At 45.6% G+C, this 13,263-nt stretch overlaps 2 protein-coding genes across 2 annotated transcripts in view; one reads left to right on the top strand and one right to left on the bottom strand.

Moving 5' to 3' along the window:
* Positions 1–13,263, bottom strand: part of ARHGEF3 (Rho guanine nucleotide exchange factor (GEF) 3) — a 345,766-nt gene that overhangs the window by 326,379 nt on the left and 6,124 nt on the right. The gene's annotated exons all lie outside the window — the stretch shown is intronic.
* The window catches only part of SPATA12 (spermatogenesis associated 12), a 14,524-nt gene continuing 1,896 nt past the window's right edge, over positions 636–13,263 (top strand). The window contains exon 1 of the mRNA XM_011947263.1: positions 636–771. The gene's annotated coding sequence lies outside the window, so the exon portion shown is untranslated. The remainder of the gene's footprint in view (positions 772–13,263) is intronic.

Raw genomic sequence — 13,263 nt, 5'->3', positions numbered from 1 at the left:
AAAAAAAAAAAAAAGATGAAGTGAGGGACCAGGCATGGTGGCTCATGCCTGTAATCCCAGCACTTCGGGAGGCTGAAGCAGGAGAATCACTTGAGCCTAGGAGTTCAAGTTCTGACTGGGCAACAGAACGAGACCCCATCTCTACAAAAAATTTAAAAATTAGCTGGGTGTGTGACATGCACCTACAGTCCCTGTGGGAGGATCTCTTGAGCCTGAGAGGTCAAGGCTGCCGTGAGCCATGATTATGCCATAGCACTCCAGCCTGGGCAACAGAGCTGAGATTCTGTCTCAAAAAAAAAAAAAGAACTTAGCCCAGGGCCTGTATGTAGCAAGCACTTAAACGGTATAGCTGCTGCTACTCGGGTTTTCAAAAAAGAGCTGCAAAAAACTCTAGGTTCTGTAGGAGATCCCTCTCAAGAACCTGTCCAGGAAGTGGGTACACCTGTCCCCACCCCCACAGTAGGAGTCAGAATCAGGGACTGGACAGGATGGGGTTCCTGGAGGAAGCTCACAGCAGCAGCAGCCTCTGAGTCACAGCTCAGCCCCTCCCTGGCATATCCCTTTGTTTGCTGGGAGTTGAGCTGTGACTCACATGAGCTCTGGTCCTGGGCTGGGCACATGTGACCCAGGGTCCTGACTGCCCTGCCCACAGTCACTGAGAAAATTCTTTGTGCAGGCTCACCTTTCCCTCATCTCCCCTGCTCTTCCTGCTCCTGCAGCATCAGATCTCAGCCTGCAGTATCAGACCTCACAGGGAGCCTCTGGTGTCTTGTGGGTAGTTTACCAGCCCCCACCACACACACACACACAGGCACACACCACCACTTTTGTGGAGTGTGCCTGTTTTTTCACTGTGCTACATTTTGATGTAACTTCAATCTATAAAGAAAAAGTCCAGAAGAGTCACTGTAGTACACTCCAACTCCTCTTACACTTTTTTTTTATTGTGGTAAAATATAATATAAAACATACCACTTTAACCATTTTTAAGTGTACAGTTCAGTGGCATCTAGCACATTCACCATGTTGTACAACTCTCACCATTATCCATTTCCAGAACTTTATTGTCATTCTAAACAGAAACTGTGTATCCATTCAGCGGTAACTCCTCCTGCACCTGCCCCTCTCCCAGCCCCTGCTGTATTAATACTTCTCTCTCTAAACTTGCTATTCCAGGTACCCCCTGTAAGTGTCCTTCTGTGACTGGCTTTTCTCAGGTAGCATAAAACTTTCATGGCTCAGTCATGTTGTAGCATGTGTCAAAAATTTCTTTTTTTTTTTTTTTTGCAATGTGGTCTGGCTCTGTCATCCAGGCTGGAGTACAGTGGCACGATCATAACTCACTGCAGCCTCGAACTCCTGGGCTCAAGAGGTCCTCCCATCTTGGCCTCCCAAAGTGTCAGGATTACAGGTGTGAGCCACCTCACTCAACCAGAAATTCCTTCCTTTTTAAGGTTAAATAATATTCCATTGTATGTACATATCACATTTTGCTTATCCACTCATCTGTCAACAGACATTTGGGTTGTTTCTACCTTTTGGCTATTGTGAATAACACTGCTGTGAACATGGGAATGCAAGTATCTGTTTGGGTCTCTGCTTTCATTTCTTTGGGTATATACCCGGATGTGGAATTGCTGGACTATATGGTACCTCTATGTTTAACCCCTGTTACACTTTTAGGATTCTGGCAGTCACCATAGCTAACTCAATGAGCACTCTCATCTTACGTTACTCAGCACTCTAAGAATTTTTATTAACTCATTTAGTCCTGAAAACAACTCCCTGAGGTGTGGTATAATTATTTGCATCCCCATTTTACAGACAAAGAACCTGAAGTGAGAGAGGTCCTCCTTCTCAGATGGCAGCATCAGCATCTGAGCCCTCACAGGTTCAGATTTAAATTGTTTCTCTGGTTGTGACAAAAACAAGGTGCTGCTCTGCCTACCAGCATTTTCTGCCCTGAATAATGCCTTTGGGAGGGTTTCCACATCTTTCCTTGCTCTAGACTAAGGATCAACTAAAAAAAGAGAGTGAGGCAGGGATGCTCCACTGGATTGGATCTGTCTAGACTCACTGCTAGCAGTGAGAAATCCAACTCCATCTAGATGGGTGAGAAAGGGGATTTGTAGGAAGGTCCCTGGAGCAGCTTGAACAGTCATGTGACTAGATCCAAAGACAATGTGCCCAACCCTCCCCACGCGCTGTCACCGCTCCACACTCTGGGCCTGTCCTAACTGCTCTAATGCTGGGTGAGTGCCTTTAAGCACCTTCTCTGCCACTTCTGAGTGGGTTAGTATGACGGTGAGGAAGCCCACGGCCTGGCATGGCTGGCTTGTGTCTAGCTCCAAACCGGCTACCACAGCCAGGGGGAGGGGAACCATGATAGGCCCAGCCAGGACCACAGCCCCCACTCGGGCTCAGGCTGGGCTCAGGAGCATGGGGGGCTCAGGAGCACGGGGGAGCCTTTCAGAGAAGAGGGAAGGAAGCAGGGCAACTGTCCAGCACAGATGCTGTGTAATCTACAATAGCAAAAGATTGGAAGCTGCCCAGTAGTACTGAACAAAACAAGGTTAAATAAAGTTGCTCTAGCCACTCAGCAAAACACTATGTAGCTGTTTAACAAGCAGGAATATCTGGTGGGGACGACAGGACTCGCTCTTTCTCTGTCCACACACATGCACACACACACAACAAACACACACACACATACATACGCATATGTAATAATTCACAGGTAAGAAAAATATAGGCAAGAATTATATCATAATAGAAGAATCAAATGGCTTTTAATCTGTTTACCAAACTTTTCTTTACAGGTTCAACAAATTATTGTCCGTACCAGGCAAGGCGCTGGGGACATGACAGGGAACACAATAGAAGAAAAATTCCTGCCCTCATGGAACTTACGTTCTAGTGGGGGAGGCAGATGACAAGATAAATAAGCAAAATATACCTTATATTGGATAACGATAGTGTTTGGAGAAAAAGCAATGAAGACAGAGGGGAAGTTGGGATGTAGTGGTAACAGTTTAGATACAATGACCAGGGGAGGCTGGAGGAAATGAGGGACCAAGCTCTGCAGACACTGGGAGAGGTGCATTTTGGGCAGTGGGAATAGCAGGTGCAAAGGCCCTGAGGTGCCCACGCAGGGAACAGCATGGAGGTGATGTGGCTGAGGTGAGGTTATGAGGGGGAAGGGCAAACTAAGAGAGGAGTCAGAGAGGAAATGTGGCCAGATCACATGGGGCCTTGCAGCCACCCTAAGGGCTTTGGCTTTTGTTGCAATGAAATAAGAGCTATTTGAGGGCTCTGAGCAGAGAAGTAGCCAACCCTTTAGAAGGTTCCCTCTGACTCTGAGTTGAGAACAAGCTGAAAGGAGGTAAGGGCAGAGGCTTGGAGGCCACAGTCATTTAGGTGAGAGGGGAGAACGACCTGGAGGGTGGTAGGAGAAGGAGGGGAGCAGTGGCCACTCTCCAAGTATATTTTGAAAAAATACAGTGGGGTCTTTTGACAAGTGTGGAGAAGAGAGATACAAAAGTCAAAGATGATGCCCCAGCCTTTGGGCCTGAGCAACCAGGAGGTTGGGGTGCTCCTTAATAGAGATGTGGGAAGAGGATCAGGAGAGTGGGGCATCCTGGAAGCCAGGTGAGACAAGGCTTCGAGGAAGAGAAGGTGACCAACTCCATGAAACACTGCTGGTAGCCAGGAAGGATGGCAACAGAGAACGGGCCATTGGGATGAGCAACCAGGCACTCATTGGAGACCTCAGGAAGAGATGTCTGGGGAGAAGGGAGTGGAAGCCAAGCCTGCCTGAAATGAGGGGCTCAAAAGAGAATGGGATAGCAGCATTATTCACAATAGCCAAAAGATGGAAGCAACTCTGTATTCACAACAGATGAATGGTTGAACAAAATGTGGCAAATGCATAGAATTGAATAATATTCTGCCTTAAAAAGGCAGGAAAGTCCATGCCAGCTGTGTTGGCTCACGCCTGTAATCCCAGCACTTTGGGAGGCCCAGGCAGGGGGATTGCCTGAGCTCAGGGGCTCGAGACCATCCTGGGCAATGTGGCAAAACCCTGTCTCTACCAAAAATATAAAAAATTAATCGGGCATAGTGGTGCATGCCTGTGGTCCCAGCTACCTGGGAAGCTGAAGTCAGAAGATTGCTTGAGCCTGGCGGGTAGAGGTTGCAGTGAGCTGAGATTGTGCCACTGCAGCAATCAGTGACGGAGTGAGGCCCCATCTCAAAAAACAAAACAGAAAACCAAAAACCAAGATAGAAATTCTTTCTTTTTTTCTTTTTTTGGAGATAGGGTTTCCTTCTGTTATCCAGGCTGGGGTGCAGCGGCAAGATCACGGCTCACCACAGCCTCAACTTCCCTGGCTCAAGCGGTCCTCCCACCTCAGCCCCCAAGTAGCTGAGATTACAGGTGCATGCCACCACGCCCAGCAAATTGTTGTATTTTTTTGTAGACAGGGTATCACCATGTTGCCAAGGCTGGTTTTGAACCCCTGGGCTCACCGCCCGCCTCCTCGGTGCTGGGATTACAGGCATGAACCACCATGCCCAGCCCAAAGGAAGGAAATTCTGATCCATGTTACAACATGGGTAAACCTTGAGCACATTATGCTGAGTGAGATAAGCCAATCACAAAAGGACAAATACGGCATGATTCCACTTATAAGAGGTATCTAGAGCAGTCAAATTCAGAGACAGAAAGTAGAATGCTGGTCGCCAGGGGCTGGGGGCAGGAGGGAATGGGGGTTACTGTTTAATGGATACAGCGTTTCAGTGTCACAAGATGAAAAACTCTGCAGATTGGTTGCACAACAATATCACTATACACAACACTACTGACCTGAAAACTTAAAAATAGTCAACACAGTAAATTTTACGTTATGTGTGTTTTATCACAATTTTTTGAGAGACAATGGAAGGCAAAAAATTAGTCAGCAAGTCCAGACAATTCTTTCAAAAAGTTTTGCTCTAAACTGAAGAGAAATGGGTGTATAACTGTAGGGAGAAATAGGGTGGAGAGAGGGTTCTATTGTTTTTAAGTTGGGAGAAATAACTGCGTGTTTATTTGCTGATAGGACTGATCCAGTAGGCTATGCTCTTAAATGTTGAAATTACTTGCAAAAGGCCGGGCACAGTGGCTCACGCCTGTAATCCCAGCACTTCGGGAGGCCGAGGGGGGCAGATCACTTGAGGTCAGGAGTTCGATACCAGCCTGGCCAACATGGTGAAGCCCCATCTCTATGAAAAATACAAAAATTAGCCGGGTGTGATGGTGCGCACCTGTAGTCCCAGCTACTAGGAAGGATGAGGCAGGAGAATCACTTGAGCCTGGGAGGCAGAGGTTACAGTGAGTCGAGATTGTGCCACTGCACTCCAGCCTGGGCAACAGAGTGAGACTCCATCTCAAAACAAAAATAAAAACAAAGGCCGGGCGCGGTGGCTCAAGCCTGTAATCCCAGCACTTTGGGAGGCCGAGACGGGCGGATCACGAGGTCAGGAGATCGAGACCATCCTGATGAACACGGTGAAACCCCGTCTCTACTAAAAAATACAAAAACTAGCCGGGCGAGGTGGCGGGCGCCTGTAGTCCCAGCTACTCGGGAGGCTGAGGCAGGAGAATGGCGTGAACCTGGGAGGCGGAGCTTGTAGTGAGCTGAGATCCGGCCACTGCACTCCAGCCTGGGCGACAGAGCGAGACTCCGTCTCAAAAAAATAAAATAAAATAAAATAAAATAAAATAAAATAAAAACAAAAATTACTTGCAAAAGAAAAACTGTATTTTAGGATGATGAATATTCTGGAACTAGTGGCAATATCTGCACTACCTTATGCATGTGCTAAAAAACAGATTGGGTATTCAAAAGGGTCAATTTTGTGGTATGTTAATTATACCTCAATAAAAATAAAATAAAATAAAAGTGATAATAAATGTTTAATGTCTTCCGAATACCATGCTCTCATACAGGCTGAGTTCCCACCCAGGCAGCCCCAGATACCAATAGTTTCTGTGGCCAGTGACCCACCACAGCTACGTGGTAGCCTGCGGAACAGGAGAGGCAAGGTCAGCCTCATTATGGCTGAGTCACAAATGCTGCATTAGCACACACAACCCCCTACAGCCAGACCTACGGAGCATGCGCCAATTTGCTGCAGATAGATGGCACCTTTTACTTAGTTAGGCCCATGAACTCTCAGGTCTTCAGTCTTAAAAGGAAATCTAAGAACTGGGCACGGTAGCTCACACCTGTAATCCCAGCTACTCAGGAGGCTGAGGCAGGAGGATCACTTAAGGCCAGGAGAGCAACATAGTGAGATTCTGTCTCAAAAAAAAGCAAAAACCCTAAAATGTAAGAAACAATCATTTCAATCAGAACAATCAAAAGAAACTCTGCACCCCCACTGCCAATCTGCCAACCCATCTGGTCCACCTGTAATTGCAAGACAACAAGGGAGGGACTTATTTTGCAGTCAATCAAAGGGGAGGGAATTCTTTCCAAAATGTTCTCCTATCTATACCAACAGCACACTTCCACTTCCAACCATTGCCTTTTTCCTTTCTTTTTTTTCTTTTTTTTTTTTCTGAAACGCAGTCTCACTCTGTCACCCAGGTACAGTGGCACGATCTTGGCTCACCATGACCTCCGCCTCCCAGGTTCAAGCGATTCTCCTGCCTCAGCCTCCTGAGTAGCTGGGATTGTAGGCATGTGCTACCATGCCTGGCTAATTTTTTGTATTTTTAGTAGAGACGAGGTTTTACCATGTTGGCCAGGCTGGTCTCGAACTCCTGACCTCAAGTGATCTGTCCACTTCGGCCTACCAAAGTGCTGGGACTACAGGCATGAGCCACCACACCCAGCCTTTTGCCTTTTTCCTTTCTTCTGAACAACCTCAAACAGTATCTTACCCACTGTGATGATTAATTTTATACGTCAACTTGGCTAGACCATGGTAACCAGCTATTTGGTCAAACATTCTAGACATTTCTGTGAAGTTATTTTTTTAGATGAGATTAACATTTAAATCAGTGGACTTAGAGTAAAGCAGATTATTCTCCATGATGTGGTGGGCTTTAGCCAATCGGCTATGAGCCTTAGCAGAAAAAGACTGACCTCCCAGAGCAGGAAGAATTCTGCCCAGACTGCCTTTGGGCTCACTGCAACTCTTCCCTGGGTCTCCCAGCTGCCAGCCTGCCTACCTTACCGATTTTGGACTCACTCAGCCTCCACAATCACATGAGTCAATTCCTAAAAATCAACCTCTCAATAGATAGATGAGCAATTGATTGACATATATCCTGTTGGTTCTGTTTCTCTCCAAACCCTAATACACACCCAAAATAAGTGATTTTCCAATAGAAATTGTCTGTAAGGACCTGTACTTGCATGAAATTTCAAGTCACCAGAGAGATGAATAATAATTTTTTTAAAAAAACCACAAAATATGGCAACCCAGAAAGAATAACATTTGTTGGCCAGGCACAGTGGCTCACGCCTGTAATCCCAGCACTTTGGGAAGCCAAGGCAGGAGGATCACGAGGTCAGGAGATGGAGACCATCCTGGCTAACACAGTGAAATCCCATCTCTACTAAAAATACAGATACAAAATTAGCCAGGCGTGGTGGCGGGCGCCTGTAGTCCCAACTACTCGGGAGGCTGAGGCGGGAGAATGGCGTGAACCAGGGAGGCAGAGCTTACAGTGAACCAAGATCGTGCCATCCAGCCTGGGCGACAGCGAGACTCTATCTCAAAATAATAATAATAATATTTGTCTATATATTGATCAAAGCCATCATAGTAGATATATTTGTTTTCAAATGCAACTTTAGTGTGGGTGTGGTGGCTTACACCTGTAATCCCAGCACACTGGGAGGCTGAGGCCAGAGAATCACTTGAGCCCAGGAGTTTGAGACCAGCCTGGGTAATACAGTGAGATCCAGTCTCTACAAAAAATTTTAAAAATTAGCCAGTGTGAGGCCAGGTGCGGTGGCTCACGCCTGTAATCCCAGCACTTTGGGAGGCCAAGGTGGGTGGATCACGAGGTCAGGAGATCGAGACCATCCTGGTTAACATGGTGAAACCCCGTCTCTACTAAAAAAAAATACCAAAAAATTAGTGGGGCACAGTGGCAGGCTCCTGTGGTCCCAGTTACTCGGGAGGCCGAGGCAGGAGAATGGCGTGAACCTGGGAGGCAGAGCTTGCAGTGAGCTGAGATCCAGCCACTGCACTCCAGCCTGGGCAACAGAGCGAGACTCCATCTCAAAACAAACAAACAAACAAAATTAGCAGGTGTGGTGGCATGCACCTGTAGTCCCAGTTACTCTGGAGGCCAAGGCAAGAGGATCACTTAAGCCCAGAGGACACTAGACATGCATAGGGCAACTATTGTTTCACCAAATAATTCAGATATGTGCGTGCACGCGTGTGCACGCACACACACACACACACAACCGGGTCACCAGGTAGCAGTCTATTTTTTACAATAGGTCAGAGTCAAAAACAAGGGAGAAGCCACCATACTCCACCACACAATAAATGCTTAATAAAATTTGGTAGCATCATCATTCTTAGCTCACTCTAAAAGCTAATACTTTCATGTTCTTCATTAGCATTTATTATCACAATAAAATAGAGCTTCTGATACATTTATCAATGCTGCCACTCACTTACTGCAGTGCTGTTTAAGAGTCACTGCACCTCCCTAAATAAACTTGCCAACTCTCTCTCCTCAAAAGGACTCAGGAGGTCATTTAAATAATTTCTGACTCACAATGCTGGCCAAGGATTAGCGAGGCCCTGCCCAGCCCAGAACACATGAAATGTGAGTGATTTGTTAAGAAAACCATTTGAGTTTGCAAGACTGCACAGGGCTTTTATAAAACTAAAGCCATGCTGGAGAGAAACAGTCCTCCCCACCCCCTTGGGCCCTTGGGAGATGTGTCATAGAGAGAGGTCACACAAGGTCAGTCAAGCTGCACCTTCTGAGACTGGGCAGGAACTGAAGCGCCAAACCTCAAGTGTGTAACGTGCTTCCTTGTTTTGGGGTTAGGTTATATCATTGTGTTTTTCCCCTAACTTTCCATGTGCATAAACACGCACACACCCTCATCACTAAAGGACGGAAACAAAATCCCTATGAACTGCCGGTTCCAACAACTTAAGTAAAGGGAATCTGCTAAGGCAAAAGATCTGATTTTTTTTTTTTTTTTTCTGAGACTGAGTCTCGCTCTATCACCCAGGCTGGAGTGCTGTGACACGATCTTGGCTGACTGTAACCTCTGTCTCCCGGGTTCAAGCAATTCTCTGCCTCAGCCTCTCTAGTAGCTGAGATTACAGGCACCCGCCACCACGCCCAGCTAATTTTTGTATTTTTAGTTGAGACGGGGTTTCACCGTCTTGGCCAGGTTGGTCTTGAACTCCTGACCTCGTGATCCACTAGCCTCAGCCTCCCAAAGTGCTGGGATTACAGGCATCAGCCACCATGCCTGGCCTAGATCTGAGATTCTGAAAACCTCAAAACATATTCTATTGCATATAACTTTCTCTCCTCCCAGAAACAAACTAAAAACTCAGTCCAAATTAATGCTTTTTAAAAAATTGCTTTTTTGAAACAACTGTAATAAATAACTCTAATCTCTGTCTCTCAAACACACGCACACACAAGTATTGTTTTTTAAAATGAGAGCTCCTCCCCCCAGCTGAGTTGAGGTATGAATGGATTTGAAGTTTCAAATGTAGTTTCCCACGTTGTTCTTTAAGTTTGGAAAACAAGACTCCAACTTGGAAAACAAGATTCCAAGTGATACAAATGTAAGTGCTGCATTCTTTATTTCTTCTTTCTTGAAAATAAAATCATGTATTTGTGCCGTGCCAAAGCATTACATCTGGAACACATAAGTACATGTTGGGGTGTAAACTAAGCTTGTTTTTTTCTTTTGAGACGGTCTTGCTCTGTCGCCAAGCTGGAGTGCATTAGTGTGAGCACGGCTCATTGCAGCCTCAAATGACTGGGCTCAAGCTATCCTCCCACCTTAGCCTCCCAAGTATGTGGGACTACAGACATGTGCTGCCACACCCAACTAATTTTTAAATTTTTTTATAGAAATAGAGCCTCGCTTTGCTGCCCAGGCTGGTCTCAAACTCCTGGCCTGAGGCAATGCTCCCACTTCAACCTCCCAACGTGCTAGGATTACAGGCGTGAGCCACTGCGCCTAGCCTAAACTAAACTTTCAATATGTGATATTACTCCCTTTTTATTTTTATTCCATTCTTCAAACTATGATGGGAGTGAATTGGCGGGGAGGGGCCAAGATTGTTTTAGCAGAACTCTTTCCTCAAATGAAATCATACCCCTTTGCCCAACAGATAAAACAAGATAAAATGGAGCCTGGCTTCAATTCTCCTACCACCACCTGGTGCCTCCAGGGCTGTGGGGTCTCCCAGTTCCCACTACACTTCTCAAGGCATGAAGCAAGGGGTTATGGGAGTATCTTAGAGATCTCCAACCCATCCTTAGCATGAAGGAAAGCCAGATCTGTTATATCTGTGACCAGGTGCCAGATGCACTCCCATTTCACAAATCCAGGAGTTAAATGCCTTAAATTAGACACTATAGTATACTGTGTTACTTTCTTCAAAAAAGAAAAGAAACATTATGTTCCTGGTGTTTTGTTAGTGCAATTTGATGTCTGTGCAATTTGCCTACTCAGCAGATTCAATGACCAGGGAAGCTGAGTGAGCAGTGCCACCAGCAAAAAGGAATTCAGGTTCCACACTTAATATTGTTAAGATGGCAAAACTCCCCAAGTGATCTACAAAGTCAATGCAACCCCTATCAAAATCTCAGGTCCCTTTTTGCAGAAACTAATAAGCTGACCCTAAAATTCATAGGGAGATCCAGAATGGCCAAAATAATCTAGAAAAAGAAGGACAGGCTGGGCACAGTGGCTCACATCTATAATCCCAGCACTTTGGCAGGCCAAGGTGTGAGGATTACTTGAGCCCAGGAGTTTGAGACCAGCCTGGGTAACATAGCCAGACCCAGTCTCTACAAAAAATAAATAAATAAAAATTAAAAATTAGCTGGGTGTGGTTGCACACATCTGTAGTCCCAGCTACTTGGGAGGCTGAGGTGGGAGGATTGCTTGAGCCCAGGAGGTCAAGGCTACAGTGAGCGACGATCGTACTTCAGCCTGGGTGACAGAGCAAGACTCTGTATCAGAAAAAAGAAAAAAAAAAAAGAAAAAGAAGGACAAAGCTGGAGGACTCATACTTCCTGATTTCAAAACTTACTACAGGCCAGGCGCGGTGGCTCAAGCCTGTAATCCCAGCACTTTGGGAGGCCGAGACGGGCGGATCACGAGGTCAGGAGATCGAGACCATCCTGGCTAACACGGTGAAACCCCGTCTCTACTAAAAAATACAAAAATCTAGCCGGGCGAGATGGCGGGCGCCTGTAGTCCTAGCTACTTGGGAGGCTGAGGCAGGAGAATGGCGTGAATCCGGGAGGCGGAGCTTGCAGTGAGCTGAGATCCGGCCACTGCACTCCAGCGTGGGCGACAGAGCGAGACTCCGTCTCAAAAAAAAAAAAACTTACTACAAAGCTATAGTAGTCAAGACAGTATACACAGCAATACTGGCCTAAGGATAGACATATAGATGAATGGACTAGAATTGAGAATGCAGAAATAAATGCTTACATTTATAATAAATTGATTTTTGACAAGAGTATCAAAACAATTTAATGGGGAAGAAGAGTCTTTTCAACACATGATTCTGGGACAACAGGATTTCCACATGCCAAAAATGAAGCTAGGCCCCTACCTCACACCATATACAAACATCAATTCAAAACAGATCAAAGTTCTAAATCTAAGAGCTAAAACTATAAAACTCTTATAAGAATATATAGGCATATGGCCAGTTGCAGTGGCTCACGCCTGTAATCCCAGCACTTTGGGAGGCCACGGCAGGCAGATCACGAGGTCAGGCATTCGAGACCAACCTGACCAACATGGTGAAACCCTGCCTCTACTAAAAATACAAAAATCTGCCGGGTGTGATGGTGCACACCTGTAGTTCCAGCGACTCAAGAGGCTGAGGCAGGAGAATCAATTGAAACTGGAAGGCAGAGGTTGCAGTAAGCTGAGATCATGCCACTGTACTCCAGCCTGGGTGAAAGAGCAAAACTCCATCTCAAAAAACAACAACAAAAAAAAGAATATATAGGCATAAGTCTTCATGACCTTGCATTAGGCAAAGGTTTCTTAGGTATGATACCAAAAGCATGGGCAACCCAAGAAAAACAGATAAATTGAACTTCACCAAAATTAAAACCTGGCACTTCAAAGAACACCATCAAGAAAGTGAAAAAATAACCCACAGAATGGGCAAGATGTATTTTAAAATCATAGCTGATAAGGAACCGAATTCAGAATACACAAAGAACACTTACAACTCAATAATAAAGAGACATATAATCCAATTTAAAAATGGATAAAAGACCAAATATACATTTCTCCAAAGAAGATACACAATGGCCAACAAGCACATGAAAGAATGCACAACATCATTAGCCATCAGGGAAATGCAAATCAAAGTTACAATGAGATGCCACTTCATACCCCCTTAGGATGGCAATGATCAAAAGATGGATAATAACAAGTGTTGATGAGGATGTGGAGAAACTGGAAATCTCATGCACTGCTGATGGGTTTGTAAAATGGTGCAGCCACTTTGGAAACAGTTTGGCAGTTCCTCAAAATGTTAGAGTTACCATATACCCAGCAATTCCACTGCTAGATATATATTCAAGAGAAATAAAACCATATGTCCACAGAAGTTTGTATATTCTTCCCTAGGAAAGGGAAGAGCCAGGGCAGGTAAAAGAGAGGAGAAATGCATATGGACAAAGAAAACACTCTTGGACATAAGTAAATGGGAAAACAGTAGTTGTTAGCACTGTCCAGGCCAAATATAGAATTAAAAAAAAAAATAGGCCAGGTGCAGTGGCTCATGTCTCTAATCCCAGCACTTCAGGAGGACAAGGCGGGAGGATTGCTTGAGCTCATGGGTTCAAGACCAGCCTGGGCAACATGAAAAAACCCTGTCTCTACTAAAAATACAAAAAAAATTCGCCAGGTGCGGTCGCACATGCCTGTAGTCCCAGCTACTAGGAAGGCTGAGGCACGAGAATCACTTGAACCAGGGAGGCAGAGGATGCAGTGAGCTGAGACGCCACCC

This window comes from Colobus angolensis, unplaced genomic scaffold (assembly GCF_000951035.1).
Source record: "Colobus angolensis palliatus isolate OR3802 unplaced genomic scaffold, Cang.pa_1.0 Scaffold26, whole genome shotgun sequence".
Taxonomy (NCBI): domain Eukaryota; kingdom Metazoa; phylum Chordata; class Mammalia; order Primates; family Cercopithecidae; genus Colobus; species Colobus angolensis.
This window is presented reverse-complemented; position numbering and strand designations above follow the sequence as displayed.